This window comes from Dipodomys merriami, unplaced genomic scaffold (assembly GCF_024711535.1).
Source record: "Dipodomys merriami isolate MVZ:Mamm:240054 unplaced genomic scaffold, mDipMer1.0.p SCAF_617, whole genome shotgun sequence".
In the NCBI taxonomy this organism is placed as follows: Eukaryota; Metazoa; Chordata; class Mammalia; order Rodentia; family Heteromyidae; genus Dipodomys; species Dipodomys merriami.
In genome coordinates, this window is record NW_027206199.1 from 419,525 (window position 1) to 439,403 (window position 19,879).

The 19,879-nt window shown below is 41.5% G+C and overlaps 1 pseudogene; it reads right to left on the reverse strand.

Annotated features, from left to right (window-relative positions):
• The window catches only part of LOC138814857 (organic anion transporter 7-like), a 30,422-nt pseudogene extending 11,255 nt beyond the window's left edge, over positions 1–19,167 (reverse strand).
• Positions 19,168–19,879: the final 712 nt, after the last annotated feature.

Genomic DNA, 19,879 nt, shown 5'->3' on the forward strand with positions numbered 1-19,879 from the left:
CATGTAGAAAATGATCTTTTTGTTGTTGTTGTTGGTCATGGAACTTGAGCTCTGGTCATGGGCACTGTCCCTCAACTCTTCAGCTCAATGCTAGCACTCTACTGCTTGAGCCTGGTTTTCTGGTGGTTTATTGGAGAGAAAAGAGTCTCATGGTTTTTCCTGCCCAGGCTGGCTTTAACCGTGATGCTCAGATCTCAGCCTCCTGAGTAGCTAGGATTAGAGGCATGAGCCACAGCATTTTTGTCTCCAATTTTTTAATGTGTTTTCTCATTTTTTTGGTGCTCAGTTTTGTCAAGAGTCTGTCCATTACATTTATTCTGTCAAAGAACCAAAACTGTATTTCATCTGTCCCTTCATATATTTATTGCTTCCATTTAATCAGTTTAATCTCTGATCATGATTCTTTCTATATTTCTACTAATTTTGGAACTGGTATGTTCTTGTTTTCCCAAGACATTGAGTTTCCTCAACAGATTATTCCTGATTTCCCTGAAGTTTTACTGAAGGCATTCATAAGTGTGAACTTCTTTTTCTTTCTTTCTTTTTGTTGGTTGTGGGGCTCAAACTCTGGACCTGTATGCTGTCCCTCAGCTCTTCAGCTCAAGGCGAGTGCTCTACCACTTGAGTTACAGTGCCACTTCTGGTTTTCAGAGTGGTTTACTAGAGATAAGAGTCTCATGGACTTTCCTCCCTGGGCTGGCTTTGAACTGTGATCCTCCGATCTCAGTCTCCTCAGTAGCTAGGATTACAGGCATGAGCCACCGGTGCCTGGCTTTGATATTTCTTTTCTTGAAGCCCTCAATATTTTTTCCTTGTTTTGTTTATGTAACACCTTTAATTATACTATGATATGGGAAGTTCTTTTCTTGTCATGTCTGTTTGGTGTCCTAAAAGCCGTTTGCCCATTGATAACCATCCTACCCAAAACTGGTAGAATGTCTTGGAATTGTTTTATTAAATGTGTTCTATGGTTTCAACTTGCACATCTTCTCCTTGTTATATGCTCATGATTTGTTGTTTGGCCTTTAAATGGAGTTCTTGTATGTTGTGTGTTTTTCTTTATTGTTGTCCAATGACCTCAAGGTACGAACTTATCTACAAGACCTGGAAATCTGTATTCTTCTGATCCAATTTGTATGGAGGCTCTTAAATGGGTTTCTTATTTGTCTTCATAAGACAAATTTGAAGCTGTTTCAGAATTATTACTTTATTACATTCATTTTGTAGATGATTTGTTTTCCTTCTTTCAAGGAATTATTTATTCATGTTCTCTTTTGATTCATTCAGATGTTTATTTGGATGCTCTTTCATTTCTTTTGGTCATTTCATTTCTTTTAATCATTCTTGTGAACTTTTAGTCTTGGATTTTATCACTTCCCTGGCATTATTGTGAGTTGGTTGACTTTTGGAGGCTTCATGTTGACAATTTTTCATATTTCCAATTTTTTTCTACTTTGTGATGTGCATTTTGTCCATATTAGATTGGAAATTTTTGTATCCACTAAGTTTTTCAGTTGACATATTTCCAATGACTGGGCAGGGAGTGATAGCAGGTTTCAGGTATAATTTTTTACTACTGGACTAGGGGTGTATCTCAGTAGCTGCGCATTTGCCCCAAGTGGTAAAGGATCCAATTCTAGTGAGAGGCGAGAGAATAATCTGCTTAACAACTACAACTGACATATATATCCAATAGGGAAACACAATGTTAAGTAATTAAGGGGGAAAAAAGCAAAGACATTGAGACTACAAATATACCAAATAAGGGTAGTAAAGGAAGATAATTAGGAGGAATTACAGTACTCAGTAGTGTAAGAAATACTGAGAAATAAAAACGGCAACAGATAACCAGGTGATGTTGGCCTAGGTCTGTCATTGTAGCTACTCAGGGGACTGAGATCTCAAAATCAAGCCTGCCCTGGAAGGATAGTTGGTAAGACATTTATCTCCAATTAACCATCAGAACACTCCAAGTGTACCTGTGGTTTAAAGTGGTGCAGTACTAAACTTGAGCAGAAGAACTCAGGGATAGCATTCAGGTCCTGATTTCCAGCCCCACAACTGAGAAAAAAAAAGCCACTGATGTGGGAAATGTACTTAGAAGAAGGAAATGTAAGTAGAGAGACAAATCCAATAAGAATAAATTGACAATGAAAAACAAAGGAATAATAAAACTTAGCAAACAATGCATAACTATGACAATAAAGAGTTGTAAGAGGGTAAAACTAAAATAAGAAATAGAGAAAGAAAAAACATGTAATGAAATAAAAATGAAGGAAGGAGAGGAAGAAAGAAGGAAGAAGAGGGGATATATATATCTCTATATTTACATATAATACGTATCTAAATTTAAAAATATGTAACACACATATATTAATCCACACACCAGTGGCCTGTGCCTATAATCCTATTCAGGAAACAAAAATCAGAGGGTCAAGGTTAGGAAAGTCTGTGAGACCATTATCTCCAATTAACCACACACAAAAAAAGGAAAAAAAGGAAAAAAGAAAAAAATAGGAAAAAAGTGGAGATGTGGCTCAAGTGATAAAGTATTAGCAGAAAGCTCAGGAAACAGTACTCAGGCCTTGAGTTCAAGCCCCAGGACCAGCTTACACATAAAATAACTAAGCGATCAAGAAAAAGGAGGAAGAAACAGAAGGGAAAAATTTGATGAAGAATATATTAGACTTCCAGGCCCCTAAGTATGCTAATGTCATGAGCCAGACAGCAATGTCTTCATTAGTACCAACTGTTCGTCCTTCCTTCCTTCCTTCCTTGCTTCCTTTCTTCCTCCCTCTCTCCCTCCCTCCCTCCCTTCCTTCCTTCCTTCTCACCTTTTGTCAGTTATGGGGCTTGAATTCTGGGCCTGGGTACTGTCCCTCAGCTCTTCAGCTCAAGAATACTGCTCTACCACTTAAACTACTATACCACTTCTACTTTTCTGGGGATTTATTAGAGATAAGAGTCTCACAGATTTTCCTGCCTGGTCTAGCGTTGAGCCGTGATCCTCAGACCTCAGCCTCCTGAGTAGCTAGGATTACAGGCATCAGCCACCAGCTCCTGGCCCAACTGTTATTTCTTTGCTTGGTGAGTTCAGTATGTGTGCTACTTCAGCTTGCTGTATTTTCTACCAACCAGAGTGTGTGGTTATAGGGAAACTGAGCTGTACACCAGAGATGCAGAATGCCCCATGGGATGAGCTCTAGCCTGCAGTGTGTCCTCCTCCCAGCCCACTGCGCAGATGGGAAGCAATTTGTACCACCCAGTACAACTTTGACTAGCTTCCAATCCCGCAGAGCTCCTCGCCTCACTGGCTTTCCTGTGCAGCTATGTTAGATTTCCCAGTCAGCACACAAATAAACAACAGCTCCCCCCCCCCCATCCTTGCTGTGTTCTCTCAGACCAAATGAGGCGGGGGCGGGGGGGGGGTTGAGATGTCCACACAAGGTCTTATACAATGGCTCTCTGCCGTTGGGTTGTGACCAAATGCCTGGGAGATGAGCGAATTTTCTTTTTTGGGGGGTCCGGTTGTCTTTTTTTTTTTCATATTACTTATGTGGTGCTGAGGAATCCAACCCAGGGCCTCAGGCATGAAAGGCAAGCGCTCTACAACTGAGCCATCTTCCCAGCCTCGAGATGAGAGAATTGTCTAAGTGTGTGTTTGCTATGCAGATTTCAGGACCTCTGTCCATATTACTGTTTATTTAGCCCAGTTTTAAATAACTCTTGTTCTGTTTCTTCTGTTTCCTCCTTCTGCTCCCCCATTCTGCCAAGACCTCTTTCCCATTCTGTTCTCAAAGATTCTCTGTGGCTTTTTTCAAAAAATAAGATACACTGCCCCTGAGCATTTTCCCTCAAAGCTAGTGTTCTACCACTTTGAGACACAGCAGCACTGCTGGTCAATTAGCTGGGGGCCAATTAGCAGCTTTGAATGATTCGATAATCAATACATGTATATTTATTCAGAATACAAAGGCCAAATGTATACATATATATTATTACATTGTAATAATTAAAAAACAAACAAGGTTATCTTTCAATTAAACATTGAATTATGTTGGAGGGTGAAGTTGTTCAGAGGACATCAGGGGCAGGTAGGAAAATAGCTCAAGGAAGCATCCCATATACAACTGCATTTAACTCGAAACATTTTAACTGAATTAAATAAATGTAACAATAAAATTCTGTGGTGGGTGTTTCATAAATTACATTCAAGGGAAAGGAATCGAGAGTCAGAGTGCTTTTAACTTCTTTCAAATAAGAATATACATGTCCAACGCTTTTAGCACAGTTCCTCTTTGTCACTAAGGAGTACACATGTTGGGCTATGTCTTCCCTGTGTCTTATAACCAACAGCCATCTCACTCACCTCCACAGTTAGCTTGTCTCTATAATTCTTCATTCCATTTATGCGCGCAGCTCTCCACAGCTCCTTTAAGGCTTCCTGGGGTTTGTTGGTGCTAATCAGCCACCGAGCAGACTCTGCCAGACACCTGACCAAAGACGATGATGGAAATGTAGTCAACTCTCACACGCTCACTTTCACTCCCCCTTCAACCTTCAGATTCCTTTCTCCTTCATTCTCATCCCTTCCATTTATTCAGGTGGACCAAGAACTAGCATCATGCGCCATGTGTCATCATACCTCGGGAAACAGGAAATGACCTCTGCACATGATACTCTGGGCTTCCGGGAATGCAGGCCTGGAGTCATGCTGACTCTATGGTGAGTTCTGTGAAAATTGACTACCCAGCTCACAGAGCTGGTGTATGAGGGACACTCATATTTCCCTGAAATACAGATACCCCAATTAATTATTATTAATTTTTACTAAATGTCTCATTCAGATGGGAGCCAGTTCTGATCCTCATGGCTGTGGTAACTTTTGGAACACCAGCAAGATAAACCGGCCTTAGTTTAATGAGGACACAGAATTACAAAGATTTGTGGAGGACAAATGTTACAATGGATGAGTTTGCTAAAGGACACATGCTGTTTCTCTGGATTTTGCTCACAGTATTAATGAAATCTACAGTCAGTTCTGAGGATCACTCCTAACTCAACAAGCTTTCTGTCCTGAACTAAAACCATAACCCTTTTTAACTCTCTCAAGTCTCTTTAAGGAGAGGAAAGGAAGAGGATCCAAAAACAAAGGATGTAAGTTGTCCATTCTGCCTATGGTTTTCAACTGAGGAATCCATATTGCTCCATAATTGAACAGCACTAGAGGGACATTTGTGTCTCAATTCTGTCACCTAATATCACCTCCAAAGACAATAACCACCGTGTTTTTTTTCCCAAAGCACACATACGAATGCAAACCATAGACAAAGAAATACCATCTTCAAATGTTTTCCCCATGAAGGAAAATACATTTGCAAAAGTTTTATTACCATGTTACCAATTAAGTGTATTGGCAAGGACAGCCAAGAAGATCTGTAACATTCAGGAGACAATTCATAGCCACTTTTGGGTCATAGAGTTGCTTATTCTAGTAATTAGAGTAAACACATTCACATTTGAAATTCAAATAGCCTATACTATTTTTTATAACGATACTAAATTTTGTATGTGCTTACACTAAAATGTTTTAATCTCTAATTTGAATATTGTGAGATATATTTTATCTAGTACAGAACCCTCCTGTATTTATTTTTTTAATTTTTTTTGTTTATGTGTTATTGAAGAATTGAACCCAGGGCCTTATAAATGCTAGGCAAGCACTCTACCACTAAGCCACAATCTTAGTCCTAGAACCCTCCTTTAAACAGGAATTTCATCTCATAAATAATTTTTAGTATGACTGCATCTGTTTCAATTTGCTGACATAGTAACTTCAAACATAATTCAATTTCCTCAATTTTACCTAACAACACTTTTTGTCCCGTTGCTGAAGTCACACATTGCTATGAATAAGGAGAGCACCATATCAGAAGTTGATCAAGGATCCAAATGATTTCCTTATGTCCTTCATTCAAGATCTCTTCTAAAAGAAAGCTCATACCTTGTGAATGGAAGGAAGAAGAAGACAGGTATAGACAGCACAAGCTGAAGGATCTGCCAATTTCGAACAAAATAAGCCAGGCCTCCCAACAATACTTGTCCTAAGCCAGTTGAACATAATAATAAGGGCACCGTTATGGCTTGGAATTTGCGTCCTGTCCATTCTACACCTGAAAGACAGCACCAGTGAATTTTCATCTCAAACCAAAGTAGAGTATTAAGTTCGCATTCAAGGTTAGGAAAATGCACATGGTGGGAAGAGGTACTTACCGAGCACCATACTGTTTGTTAGGATGACTGTGATGGATATACCAGCCAGAAAGCGCAGGACAGAGTAAAGGAGGAAGGTGGGAGCAAAGGCTGCGCATGTGTCAGCAATGGCCAAATTCAACACACAGATGATCATAATTAGCCTCCTTCCAAACCTGAGGAAAAGACAAAGCTTAGATGGTAGAAACTGGAACAGCTGTTGCACAAAGAAACACAAAGTTTCTTAAAACTACAAGTAATCAGAAATAACCAACAGCAATGGCTTTGTTGTTGTTCAAGGCTAATGCTAAGCTACTTAAGTCACATCTGAGTTTTTGTTGGTTAATTGGAGATGTGTGTCATGGACCTTCTTGCCTGCCTAGCTATGAACCACAATTCTCCAAGCCATGGGGATGGCTCTTTGTTGTGTTTTGCTGGCTTAGGAGAGATAATCCTGGGAGACCTGGCTAAATTGTATTTGACACATCCTTCAGCTGGCACTGTTTATACCCTTCTTTTTTTTTGCTTTTTTTTTTTTTTTTGCTGGCCTTCGGGCTTGAATTCAGGGTCTTTGAGCTGTCCCTGAGCTTCTTTTGCTCAAGGCTAGTACTCTACCACTTTGAGGCATAGTGCCACTTGGATTTTTCTGAGTAGTTTACTGGAGATAAGTGTCTCCTGGCCTTTCCTGCCTGGGCTAGATTTGAATCATGATCCTCAGATCACAGCCTCCTCAGTAGCTAGCATTACAGGCATGAGTCCCTGGCACCTATTGGGTCAGTGATTGCATTCATTCAATTGGTACTTAGGCCAAGTTTCTAAGCAGTTTAGGTTTTTGTTTGTTTGTTTGTTTGCTTTGATATTGTCCAGTTGATACTGAGACTAAATTTCTAAGCAGATACTTTTCTTTTGATTTTAGATCTGGTTTCCAACCCCAAATTGCTAGCCTTTGAGAGGGAACCTAGAGGGGGTGTGGTCCCTGGGATCCAGCCTGTGTTCCATTCTAGAAGGCACAAGCCAAAACACTGGGCCATTAAGACCAATTTTCTACCCTATAAGACATTTTGGCTTGAGTAGAATATCTAAAGAGGGAAGGAGACATCCCAAGAGACTGTCCTGGCTGGAGCTTGACCGGTGGCACCCCAATGGAACCAGATGCTCAAGCAGGGAGTCTGGTGAGGATGTGGGAGGTGGGAGTTCCATAGAAGGTGAAAGGGAGTAGTCATGTAGGATGTAGAGGGAAGAAGCCTTGTAAGACATAGGGGCGTGGCTCTGTGGGAAGGAGAAGGGGAAGAGTCTCTTAAGACATAGAGGGCCTGGTTCCATAGGACCATAGAGGGATGGAGACAGTAGAAATTTGTGGTCGCCTAGGTGTAGGGGAGTGTGGTTCTGCAGCACTTAGAGCTTGAGGTCATGTAAACCACAGAGGGAGAGGATTCTGATGAGTGTTAAAACCCTTAGGAGGAGGGGGACCAAGATGGCGATGGGGCAGTAGGGAAACGCCACAGCCCTCTCCAACCAAAAAGAGAGTTCGAGTTCCAACGCTTAATCTCCCCACGAGACCGACAACAACAAAAAGACACACTCAGAGAAAAACCAGAGGCGGAGAATAACAAAAAAAGAAAGAGAGGAAAAGAAGAATTTCAAAACAGAGAAAAGCGAAGACCCCTCCCCCAACCTTTACTGGCCGCGCGGCAGTGCGCCAAGCCGCTGGCCAGCCAGCCCGGCGGGGGCTGGGGGAGCCCCAAGAGACACAGCAGAGACACAGGGGGCCGCTTTCAGAACATCAGGTACTGGTTTGCAGAACAGCAGATCGCCAGGAACAGAGAAACCTACCAGCCAGGAGTCTCCACGAGGATCCCACCCCCACCCCTCACTCTCCACCCGAGCAGAGAGGCTCCATCCAGCCAAAGCCGCTCGGCATCAGCAGAGTGACAAAAGGACCTGTCGGCAGACCACCCGGCCCGCCTGATCGCGATCGCAACGATCCAGCACTCTCCACCCGAGCAGAGAGGTTCCATCCCGCCAAAGCCGCTCGGCGCCAGCAGCGCTGGCAAAGGGTCCTGTCTGCAGACCACCCGCCCGCCCGATCACGATCGCAACGACCCGGCGTGGTCACTCGGGCCCCAGAGGTACCGAGAAGAAGCTGCCTGAGCGTGGACACTCTTGACCCGACAGCTTCGACAGAGGCAGAGACAGAAAAGAATCACACAGAGCCACCACCGCCCAACCCAGCCCGGATTGCAACAACAACTGACGACCTACACCACACAGAAACAACCAGCTCCAGGGTGAGTACCCCACAGGGGAAGTGTATCCCTCAAGGGAGACCAGAGCTGGAGGGAATCCCCAGACCCTGACCTAGACTCCCTACCCCAGCACCCGGACCACAGGACCCACTAAAACTGGGAACTGTTTGAGAGCTCCACCAGCCCGTGGAGCACACTCAGCTGGCCAGGCTAGAGCAAGAGCACCCCTGGAAGGGAGCTTAAATGCCCAAGCCAGGAACAGCGCCCCTGGGTCAAGACTACCAACAGTAGGAGAAATTTGAACTGTGTCCCCCAGGCTGTATAACCTAGGTGGTATACACATCAGCACAGGCCTAACGAGTGCGCTCCAGGCTGCATAACCTAGGTGGTATACACATCAGCACAGGCCTAACAAGCGCGCTCCAGGCTGGGGCCGGAACCAGGCCCGGGGATCCGGCGCCTGAACAACACAACCAACTCCTCCCAATTGAAGTAAAAAGCTGAGCATACGCCTCAACAGAGGGGAGAAAACCAGGAAACAACACTCCCCCGGGAAGCACGCCTGTGACAACAAAAGACCTGGAGGCCCAGGACAAGAGAAGCCCAAACCCCACCAAAACTTCACCCATATACCCTAGACTGGGAATTGGGCAACACAGGCTGCCAGCACCTGATAGTAAGCAGGAGCTCAGACTGTTAAGGCGGCTCAGCAATAGAGTGATAGTCTTGGATGTATGAGGCCCTGGATCTGATTCCTCAGCATCACAAAAGCAAAAAGGGTCAGAAGTGGTGCTGTGGCTCAAACGGTAGGGTGCCAGCCTTGAGCTGAAAAGCTGAGGGACAGCACCCAAACCTAGAGTTCAAGCCCACAACCAGCCCAAAACAAATAAACAAAAACACATCAGGAGCCCATAGCAGACTCCAGCATTTGGGAGAGTGCATCCAGAGCATCTGTTCTTCACAAGAGCACCCGTAGGAGCAAACACAAGCAGTCTAGGCTGCTCAACCCTTCCAAAGGCGGGAACTGCCAGCAATCTACAGCAGAGAGCTGAGAATCCTAAGTAAGTCAGAATAGCAGCTGGAAATAGGCTCCCAACAGAACCCAGATCAGGCACAGACTCTCTCCACCAATACAGAATCAGCAACCAAGCAAAGACAGACACACCAAAACAAAATTGAAGAGCAGTCTCCTGAACCTCCATGCGAAAATCACAGAGAAAAATCACAAGGTTTACTACCACCCAGGACAGCAAGCTCACCTCAAAAGCCAGCAGCCACACAGGGGAGAGTCCCAGTGGGAGCAAAGCAGGAATGGAAGACAAAGGCTACTTCCAAGGGTTGCTGGAGGCAATGACTCAAGAAATAAAGCGAGAAATTGATCAGAAATTGAAAGAGCACAAGGATGAACTATCCAAAGAGATACAGGGTATCAAACAAGAGATGCATGCAAAAATAGAAGCTGCACAAACCTCAGTAAGAAGTGAGATAAACGCCAAATTAGAGGTAATGCATACCTCATTGAGAGGTGAGATCAGTACTCTGAGAACCAACATTGAATCCATAAAGGGATCCATTTCCTCCATGCAAACCACAATAGAAGCCACTGTCAACAGAGTGAATGAAATGGAAGGTAGAGTGTCAGATACAGAAGACAGAATACACCAACTGGACCAAAAAGTGACAGATATGGAAAAATCACTCAAATTAAACCAAAGGGATATTCAAGAGCAAGCAGATAATGCTAAAAAATTTAACCTTCGCATAATTGGAGTGGACGAAGGTGAGGAATTCCAGAGCAAGGGAATGCAACACCTATTTAACAATATAATCAATGAAAATTTTCCCCACCTCAAAAATGACCATCTTAACTACATCACAAAAGCTTATCGAACACCCAACAAGCAAGACCCCAGGAGAAACACTTCTAGACACATTATAGTAAAAATGATAGATCTGAATAATAAGGAAACAATCCTGCATGCAGCAAAAATGAAGAAGGAGCTATACTACAATGGGAAAAAAAAAAGAATTACTGCAGATCTCTCCACACAAACAATGAATGCAAGAAAAGCCTGGGAAAGCACCATACGAGCCCTGAGAGCTAATAACTGCCAACCCAGACTGATCTACCCGGCAAAGCTAGCATTCACATTTGATGGAGAACTGAAAACTTTTAATAGCAAAGAAAAACTAAATGAATACATAAACATTAAGCCAGCATTACAAAGAATTCTAAGATGGGGGACACAACCTGAAGAAAGCAGCCAGGAACTGGGGCCTACCCCAAACAGGCGTTACTCAAAGTCTAACTGAGCAAGCACAGGAGGAAAGGAAAAAAGAAAAACTTAGGAAAACGGAATGGCAGGGACAACAATGCATCTCTCTATACTTTCTCTTAATATAAATGGGCTGAATTCGCCAATTAAAAGAAAACGAACTGAGGACTGGATAAGAAAACAAGACCCATCCATCTGTTGCCTTCAGGAGACCCACCTCTCAGCCAAACATACAAACAAACTCAGAGTGAAGGGGTGGAAAAGGATCTACCAATCAAACGCCCCCAGTAAGAAAGCAGGTGTAGCTATCCTGATATCTGACAAAATAAACTTTTCATTAAAATCAGTACAGAAAGACAAGGACGGACACTACATATTAATAAAGGGAACAATCCAAGAGGAGGATATAACCATCATCAACTTATATGCTCCAAATATTGGTGCACCCAGATATGTCAAACAAATGCTCTCAAACTTACAGAATAAAATAGATCCCAATACGATAATACTAGGAGACTTTAACACACCACTCTCACCAAAGGACAGGTCTACCAACCAGAGGATTGGCAAAGAAGCTACCGAATTAAGAGAGGCCATACTTCAAGCGGAATTAACTGACATCTACCGAGTATTTCACCCTAAAACAACACAGTACACATTCTTCTCAGCAGCTCACGGAACTTTCTCCAAAATAGACCATATCATAGTTCATGCAAGGAACTTAAGCAAATACAAAGGGATCGACATAATCCCCTGTATCCTATCTGACCACAGTGGAATCAAGCTAGCTCTCAATAACAAAGCATACTGCAGAAATTTCTCCAATACATGGAAATTGAACAGCACACTCCTTAACAATGCCTGGATAACAGAAGAGATCAGAGAAGAAATAAAGCATTTCCTACAACTCAATGAAAATGAAAACACCTCACAAAGAAACTTGTGGGACACAGCAAAAGCAGTCCTGAGGGGCAAATTTATTGCCCTCAGTGCCCACATCAAGAGAATGGAGACAGACCAAGTAAATAATCTCATGTTGCAATTAAAACAGCTAGAAAAACAGGAAAAAATGGGACCTAAAGCTACTAGAAGAAGCCAGATAACCAAATTAAAAGCAGAGATTAACCAATTAGAAAATCAGAAAACCATAACCAAAATAAACCAAACAAAAAGCTGGTTCTTTGAAAAAATAAACAAAATTGATGGCCCATTGGCTAGATTAATTAAAAAAAGAAGAGAGGAAACCCATATTAATAGGATTAGGGATGCCACGGGAAACATCACCACACGTACCCAAGATATCCAAACAATTCAAACAGACTACTTTCAAAAGCTATACTCTCTAAAAGAAGAAAATCGGGCAGAAATGGATGCATTTTTAGAGAAATACAAGTTGCCCAAACTGAGCAAAGAAGAAGTTAACCAATTAAATAAGCCAATATCCTATAATGAGATACAGGAAGCTATCAAAAGTCTTCCAACAAAAAAAAAGCCCAGGACCAGATGGATTCACAGCAGAATTCTATAAGACCTTTAAACAAGAACTAATACCCATACTCCTCAAGCTCTTCAGAGAAACAGAGAAGGAAGGAGCTATCCCAAACTCATTCTACGAAGCCAATATCACACTCATCCCCAAACCAGGCAAAGACCCAACCAAAAAGGAGAATTACAGGCCAATCTCCTTGATGAACACAGATGCAAAGATCCTTAACAAGATTCTAGCTAACAGAATCCAGAAACACATAAAAAAAATAATTCACTATGACCAAGTAGGCTTCATCCCAGAGACACAGGGATGGTTTAACATACGTAAGTCAATAAATGTAATCCAACATATCAACAGAGCCAAGGTCAAGAATCACATGATTATCGCTACAGATGCAGAAAAGGCCTTTGACAAAATTCAACATTCATTCATGCTAAAAGCTCTGGAGAAAATAGGAATAGAAGGAACATTTCTAAAAACAATAAAAGCCATTTATGACAGACCAATAGCCAATATTATACTTAATGGGGAAAAGCTACAACCAATTCTCCTAAAATCAGGAACTAGGCAAGGATGCCCACTGTCTCCACTCCTCTTCAATATAGTCCTAGAACCCTTAGCCAGGGCAATAAGGCAAGAAAAAGACATTAAAGGGATCCGCATAGGGAAAGAAGAAGTTAAACTATCCCTTTTTGCAGACGACATGATACTATACCTCCACGATCCCAAAAACTCCATCCCCAAACTCTTAGAAATCATAAATCACTTCGGCAAAATAGCAGGATACAAAATAAACCCACAAAAATCAGTTGCCTTCCTATACACTGATAATGTACAGGAAGAGAGGGAAATAAAGGGAGCAACCCCATTCACAATAACCTCCCGAAAAATAAAATATTTAGGAATTAACCTAACCAAAGATGTAAAAGAACTATTTAATGAGAACTATAAAAAGTTAAAGAAAGAAATTGCAGAAGACACTAGGAAATGGAAAGACCTCCCATGCTCCTGGATAGGCCGACTTAATATAGTAAAGATGGTAATACTTCCAAAACTAATATACAAATTCAACGCAATTCCTATTAAAATCCCAATGACGTAAATCTCTGAAATACAGAAAACAGTCCAAAAATTCATATGGAACAACAAAAGACCTAGAATAGCCAAAACAATTCTAGGGGATAAAGACAATATGGGAGGGCTATCCATGCCGAACTTCAAACTCTACTACAGAGCTATAATAACAAAGACAGCATGGTACTGGCACAAAAACAGACCCGAAGACCAATGGAACAGAATAGAAGATCCAGAAACAAATCCACAGGCCTACAGCCAGCTGATATTCGACAAAGGAGCCAAAGACATACAATGGAAGAAACACAGCCTCTTCAACCGCTGGTGCTGGGAAAACTGGGCAGCCACATGCAGAAAACTAAAAGTGGACCCCAGCCTATCACCATGCACCAACATCAACTCAAAATGGATTAAAGACCTTAACATTAAACCTGAATCTCTGAAACTACTGCAGGACAGAGTAGGAGAGACACTTGAACTAATAGGCACAGGAAGGAACTTCCTGAACAGAGTCCCAGGGTCACAACAAATTGGAGAGAGACTCGACAAATGGGACTACCTTAAAATAAAAAGCTTCTGCACAGATAAAGCTATCACAACCAAGCTAGAAAGACAACCAACTAATTGGGAAAAAATATTTACCAGCAATATATCAGACAAGGGGTTAACATCCTGTATATACAGGGAACTCAAGAAACTAATCCCTCCCAAACCCAACAAACCAATTACTAAATGGGCAAGGGAACTAAAGAGGGACTTCTCAAATGAAGAAATAAAAATGGCAAAGAAACACATGAGGAAATGTTCATCATCCCTGGTGGTGAAGGAAATGCAAATAAAGACAACCCTGAGATACCATCTTACCCCAGTCAGAATGTCCCACATCCACAAATCAGCCAACGACAAATGCTGGAGGGGATGTGGAGAACGAGGAACGCTATTACACTGCTGGTGGGAATGTACACTCATACAACCACTTTGGAAAGCAGTCTGGAGGGTCCTTAGAAAGCTAAAGATTGACCTCCCTTACAACCCAGTCATACCACTTCTAGGCATCTACCCTGAACAACAGGAACCAATATACAAGGACACGTGCACCTCCATGTTTATTGCAGCACTGTTCGCAATAGCTAGGATATGGAAACAACCTAGATGCCCCACCACAGATGAATGGATCCAAAAATTGTGGTATCTATACACAATGGAATATTATGCAGCCATTAGAAATGACAAAATAATGGCATTTGCAGGGAAATGGATGGAGCTAGAAGGAATCATGTTGAGCGAGGTAAGCCAAGAATGAAGAGACAAACAGTACATGGTCTCCCTGATAAGTGGATGATTAATCCAAAATGTTAGGTGATATGACAAAACTAACAGGACTTAAGAAACAAAGAACTCCCACTCATCTGGGTGAACCACTACTAAATATCCCCATGCTGCTGATCACATATATGGTATATAACATATGAGCACCGTTATATATTACAGACTGTGATAGACAATTTACTCCAGGAAAGTTAGAATGAACTTGTGACTTTAAATGAGCATCATTATTCCACAATACTGTGAATTTCCGGAAATTAAGTAATCACTTAATCACAATCAAAAAAAAAAAGAACCTTGGGGAAGGGAGGGAGGGAGGGGATGGTAGGGGGAAAACAATGGAGGGGTTAACAATGTTCAAGAGGAAGTGGAAGTGTACTCATTGCCTCACTCATGTAACTGTAACCCTCTGTATAGTATCTTTACAATAAAAAAAATTAAAAAAAAAAAAAACCCTTAGGAATGGGTGATGCCTGATCCATTCCCAGAGGCTTTTCCAAAGTGAGGCTCTATACACAGGTTTGAGGTTTCTTCCTCTTTCTTAAGGGATCCTGGGATGAGAGACTCAAGAAGTTTATTTTTATTCTTGCTCAAATCTGAATTGTACTTTCCTCATTCATTTCTTTTTTTTTAAATTTAATTTTATTTTATTTGAGAACATACTGTACAGAGGGGTTACAATTACATTGGCAGGATAATGCATACTCCTCATTCATTTCTTTGTGTGACTTCAGAAACAGACCAAATCGTACTGGCAGATAAAATTGAGGAGGCTGAACGAAGTTGGAAAAAAAAAAACCCCACACAGATCTTCATATACGTAAACCTGACCTGTGTATACCAAAGGTGCTTCTCCCATTGGTAAACAGTAGTTTAACTACTCATTCACACCATAGGAGATAAGTTATAATAATGGAACTTCTAATACATCTAATACAGGTACTTAAATACATGGACTTAGCCTAGCATATTGTCTACACAATATAGTATCAAAATCAGATGTGGAACTCTAGGACTGTACATTTCTTGACCACAACAATGGGAACACTGGGGAAACAACACATGGGATTTTTTCTCATGAGTGGCATCAGAATCATCCTCTGCTGAATTTGGATTCCTTGGTCGTGAACAACATGCCACTTTCAAGAACAGGAAGGAAGAAAATCTCAGTGCAGAACAAAGAATGCTCAGAAAATCTACAGAGGAAAACACTAAACAAGACGAGGAATGAAGAAATATAACAGGGAAAGTCTGTAGAAAAAAAGAAAGGAAAATGGAGTTCTGACTTTCATAGACTTATAGGAAGTCACAAAACAGTTTCAGTCAAAATGCAAATATGTATAGATTCGCATGTCGATGACTTATACCTATACTTATGGCTGCTCAAGAGGCTGAGATCTGAGAATCACAGTTCAAAGCCTATTCAGCCAGGAAGGTCCATGAGCCTATCTCCACTGAACCATAAAAAGCCAGAAGTGGAGGTGTGACTCAAGAGTAGAGCACTAACCCTTGAGCAAAAATAATGCTCAGGGATAGCATTCAGGCCCTGAACTCAAATCCCAGTACTGTCATAAAAACGCAAGAAAGAAAGCAAGCTATACTTGAGAAACTACACATTAGTTTAGAACAGCATAGGGAAAACACTAGAAGAACCCCTTCTTGACAGGAGGATGCTGGAATGCTATGTTAGGTGATAAGGAAATTCAGCCAACAATTTATTATATAAGCATTTTTCCTCATTCAAGATTCTATGTTTAATTTCTAATATTTTTTTGCTTATGATATATCTCAGTATAGGTTATAGACATTACTGACTTAGATTTTATTGAGCCTTTTTGGATTTATATGTGGTTTCCCACTGATAGGGCGCATTTTCTTCAAATCTCTATCCATTTCTCTCTTCTTCTGAGACTATCATAACATATATGTAGGTCAGCCTCATGCTATACATGAGTCCTTTGTGTGCTAGCCACCTTTAACCTTCTTTGGTGGATTAGCCTTCTTTTCTGTTCCTTTTTTTTGGTCAGTCCTGGGTCTTGAAATCAGGGCCTGTACACTGTCCCTGAGATCCTTTTTCTCAAGGCTAGTGCTCTACCACTTGAACCACACAATACCACTTTGGCTTTTTCTGAATAGTTTACAGAAGATAAGTCTCATGGACTTTCCTGCCCAGGCTGGCTTTGAACCATGATCCTCAGATCTCAGCCTCCTGAGTAGCTAGGATTACAGGTATGAGCCACCAGCACCCAACATTAACTGCTTGATCATTTCTACTGCTTTGTTTTTTCAAGTCTATCCCTGGATTCTTATACTGGGTCTCAGCTTCCACTGAATCTCTCTAGTGACAATTTTAATCGATTCATTTCAAGTTTTGATCTCAGATTCTAGTACATGCCTCTCTACAATTCTTCCCTTAGTATTGATATTACTACTTTTCATACATTGTTATGTCTTTATGTCTTCATACATCTTCTCACTTATATTTTTGAATATGCTTAAAATACTTGTTTGGCAGTGTTTCTCTAAGAAGTTGGATGTCTGTGCTGCTTCAGACACCTTGGGGGATAGTTTTCTTTGAGTGGACTATTTTTCTTCTTTATACATTGTGATCTGGTTGTTTTTGAAAACATTTGGTTAATATGATAGAGAGATTTGGGAATGTTGATCCTCTGTCTTTCACATAGTTTTCTCTGTGTGTGTGTGTCTCTGTGTGTGTGTTTCCTATTGTGCAAAGATATAGAATTTTATATTGCCTGTGACTTTACCAACCTTATTCTGCAGACTACTCCTTGTCATTGTGAGCACTAAAGACTTTTGTCCTTCTGATCATGTTCATCTAAACTTTTGACACGTGTTTCTTTGAATGTTCAAAGACATGGTTTGGCAGGCTGATTTTTTTTAACATAAGAACTTCTGGCAGACAAATTTACTCTGAGTTGAAGCTTCTCCAATGTGTGCATGTAAGATTTCCTTTTTTTGGCTTATTCATGAACTGAGGGCCTGGGCACTGTCTCTGAGCTTCTTTTCTGAAGTTAGCACACTACTACTTGAGCCACAGCACCACTTCTGGCTTTTTCTAAGTAGTTTATTGAAGATAAATCTCACAGACATTCCTGCCTGGACTCTCTTTGAATTGTCATCCTCATATCTCATGCTCCTGAGTAGCTAGGATTACAGGCATGAACCATCAGTGCCCAGCTTCCATGTAAGATCTTCATGTTCTCTAACAGAGAGTACTGTGAACCAGAAACTCACCTGTCTGTTAAATGGCCACATAGCAGGTTTCCCAACAAAATCCCAAGTGTCAATATGAATTTACTTATTGAAGTCAGTGATTGAAATTCACACACCAGGTCCCACTGAAAGAGAAGGAAATGAGCACAGCAGAGCTTATAGTCTTTCAGTGTAATCTGAGCAAATCTGCCTAACATGACCTACACATTTCCTTTTTCAACCTAACAAGACTTCTCTCATTTAGGTTAAAACTTAAGTGTCTCCAGCAAACTTCCTTTAAACGAATAGGTTTACTATGGAAATGATCCCCTTTAATCCATGTTGATTTCACTGGGGGACCTTAAAGCATTTTCTGAATCCTGACTATCACATTAGATCCTCTAGATGATTCTCTAAAAGAACATTGTGAGCATATAGATTTGCTCAATCTCCAGGAAGTTGCTAATGTATAAACACATTTGTGTAACATGGACTGAGTCTAACATTCATAATGAAACACATGAGTTGCTCATGCACTGTATTAATAGTGTCTATTTACTATCTACTGTCAAATTCATTAGACTCATTGTATATGTGTCTTATACTTAATGAAGATACAGTCAATATTGACTAAAAGAAAGAAGAATCACCTTAAAGTGTGGGAAGGATTTGTGTTATTTCTAAACACCCAAATCCTGAACTCCTAACCTGAAAATGAAGCTTCCTACCTTGGTCACGATGGTGGAGACGAAGGAGCTGCGGTCATACACCCAGCCGTCCACACAGGGCTCTGTTTCTGCCTCACTCAGGTTCCAGAAGGTGCTGTTCGGGTGGAGGAGCTGCCATTGGGGATGGACAAAGCGCCGGCACTTCTCTGGCCTGAGGTTGGAGTCGAGTGGGATGGAGATTCTCAGGAGGTCCTCCTGGCTGAGGAGCCCAGTGCCATTGTCAGAGAGCGTGCCATTGTCGAGGATGCGCACCCAGCAGCGGTGCTCAGGCACGGCTGCCGTGAAGTTCTCCAAGGCAACATGAGCGTAAACCAAGATATTACATATTATAAGGAAAACCAACTGAAGGATCTGGAATCTTCCCAGGCTTCCAACTTGATCCAGAATTTCCTGAAAGGCCATGGGGGATAAATAAATATCTCTAGTGGGAGGCAAAAGTATAAAATCTAGACTGCTTAAGGAAAATTAGTGCCATTTCACGGGATACATGATGGGAGGTTGGTCCTGAACCAACTTCCTTTCTGTTCTGTAGCCAGGCGGTAGAATGAGTATCCTCTCGTGATTATTTTTCAAGTCACAGAAATGTTCGACTGGTTGGCTTTCTCTAATTTTATCTGTTAAAGATCAACTTTCTGGAAAATAATTGTGTCTTGAACAATGTTTCACATTCACTTGTGGACATTGATCTCCAGGTTCCCAGTAACAAACCAGAACAGATCTACCATTGATATGTAGTCTTTCACAAATACATAATTTATAAGATTCCAAAATGAAGTGCTTTAAATTTTTATTTTTTATTTTTTTGTTGGCTTGAACTCTGGGCCTGGGCGCTGCCCCTGAGCTCTTCAGCTCAAGGCTAGCGCTCTACCACTTGAGCTACTGCCCCACTTCCAGTTTTCTGAGTAGTTCATTAGAGATAAAAGTCTCATGGACTTTTGTGCCCAGGCTGGCTTTGAACCATGATCTCAGCCTCATGAGTAGCTAGGAATACAGATATGAGCCATCAGTGCCACTAAACATCTATTAACAATTATATTTCCATTAGCTAGAATTGTTTTACTATATAAGTAACTCTTTGAAAGGTGTGAATGTACATATGTGTGTGTGAGCCCGCGCGCGTGCATGTGCACACTGGTCCTGGGGCCTGAACTCAGAGTGTAGCTGCTGTTCCTGTCCATGAGCTTTTATATCCCTCAAGGCTAGTGTTTGAGTTAGAGCTACATCTGATGTAATAGCTTTTTGTAGAGACTTTGGAATTCAGATTTTATTGTTGAT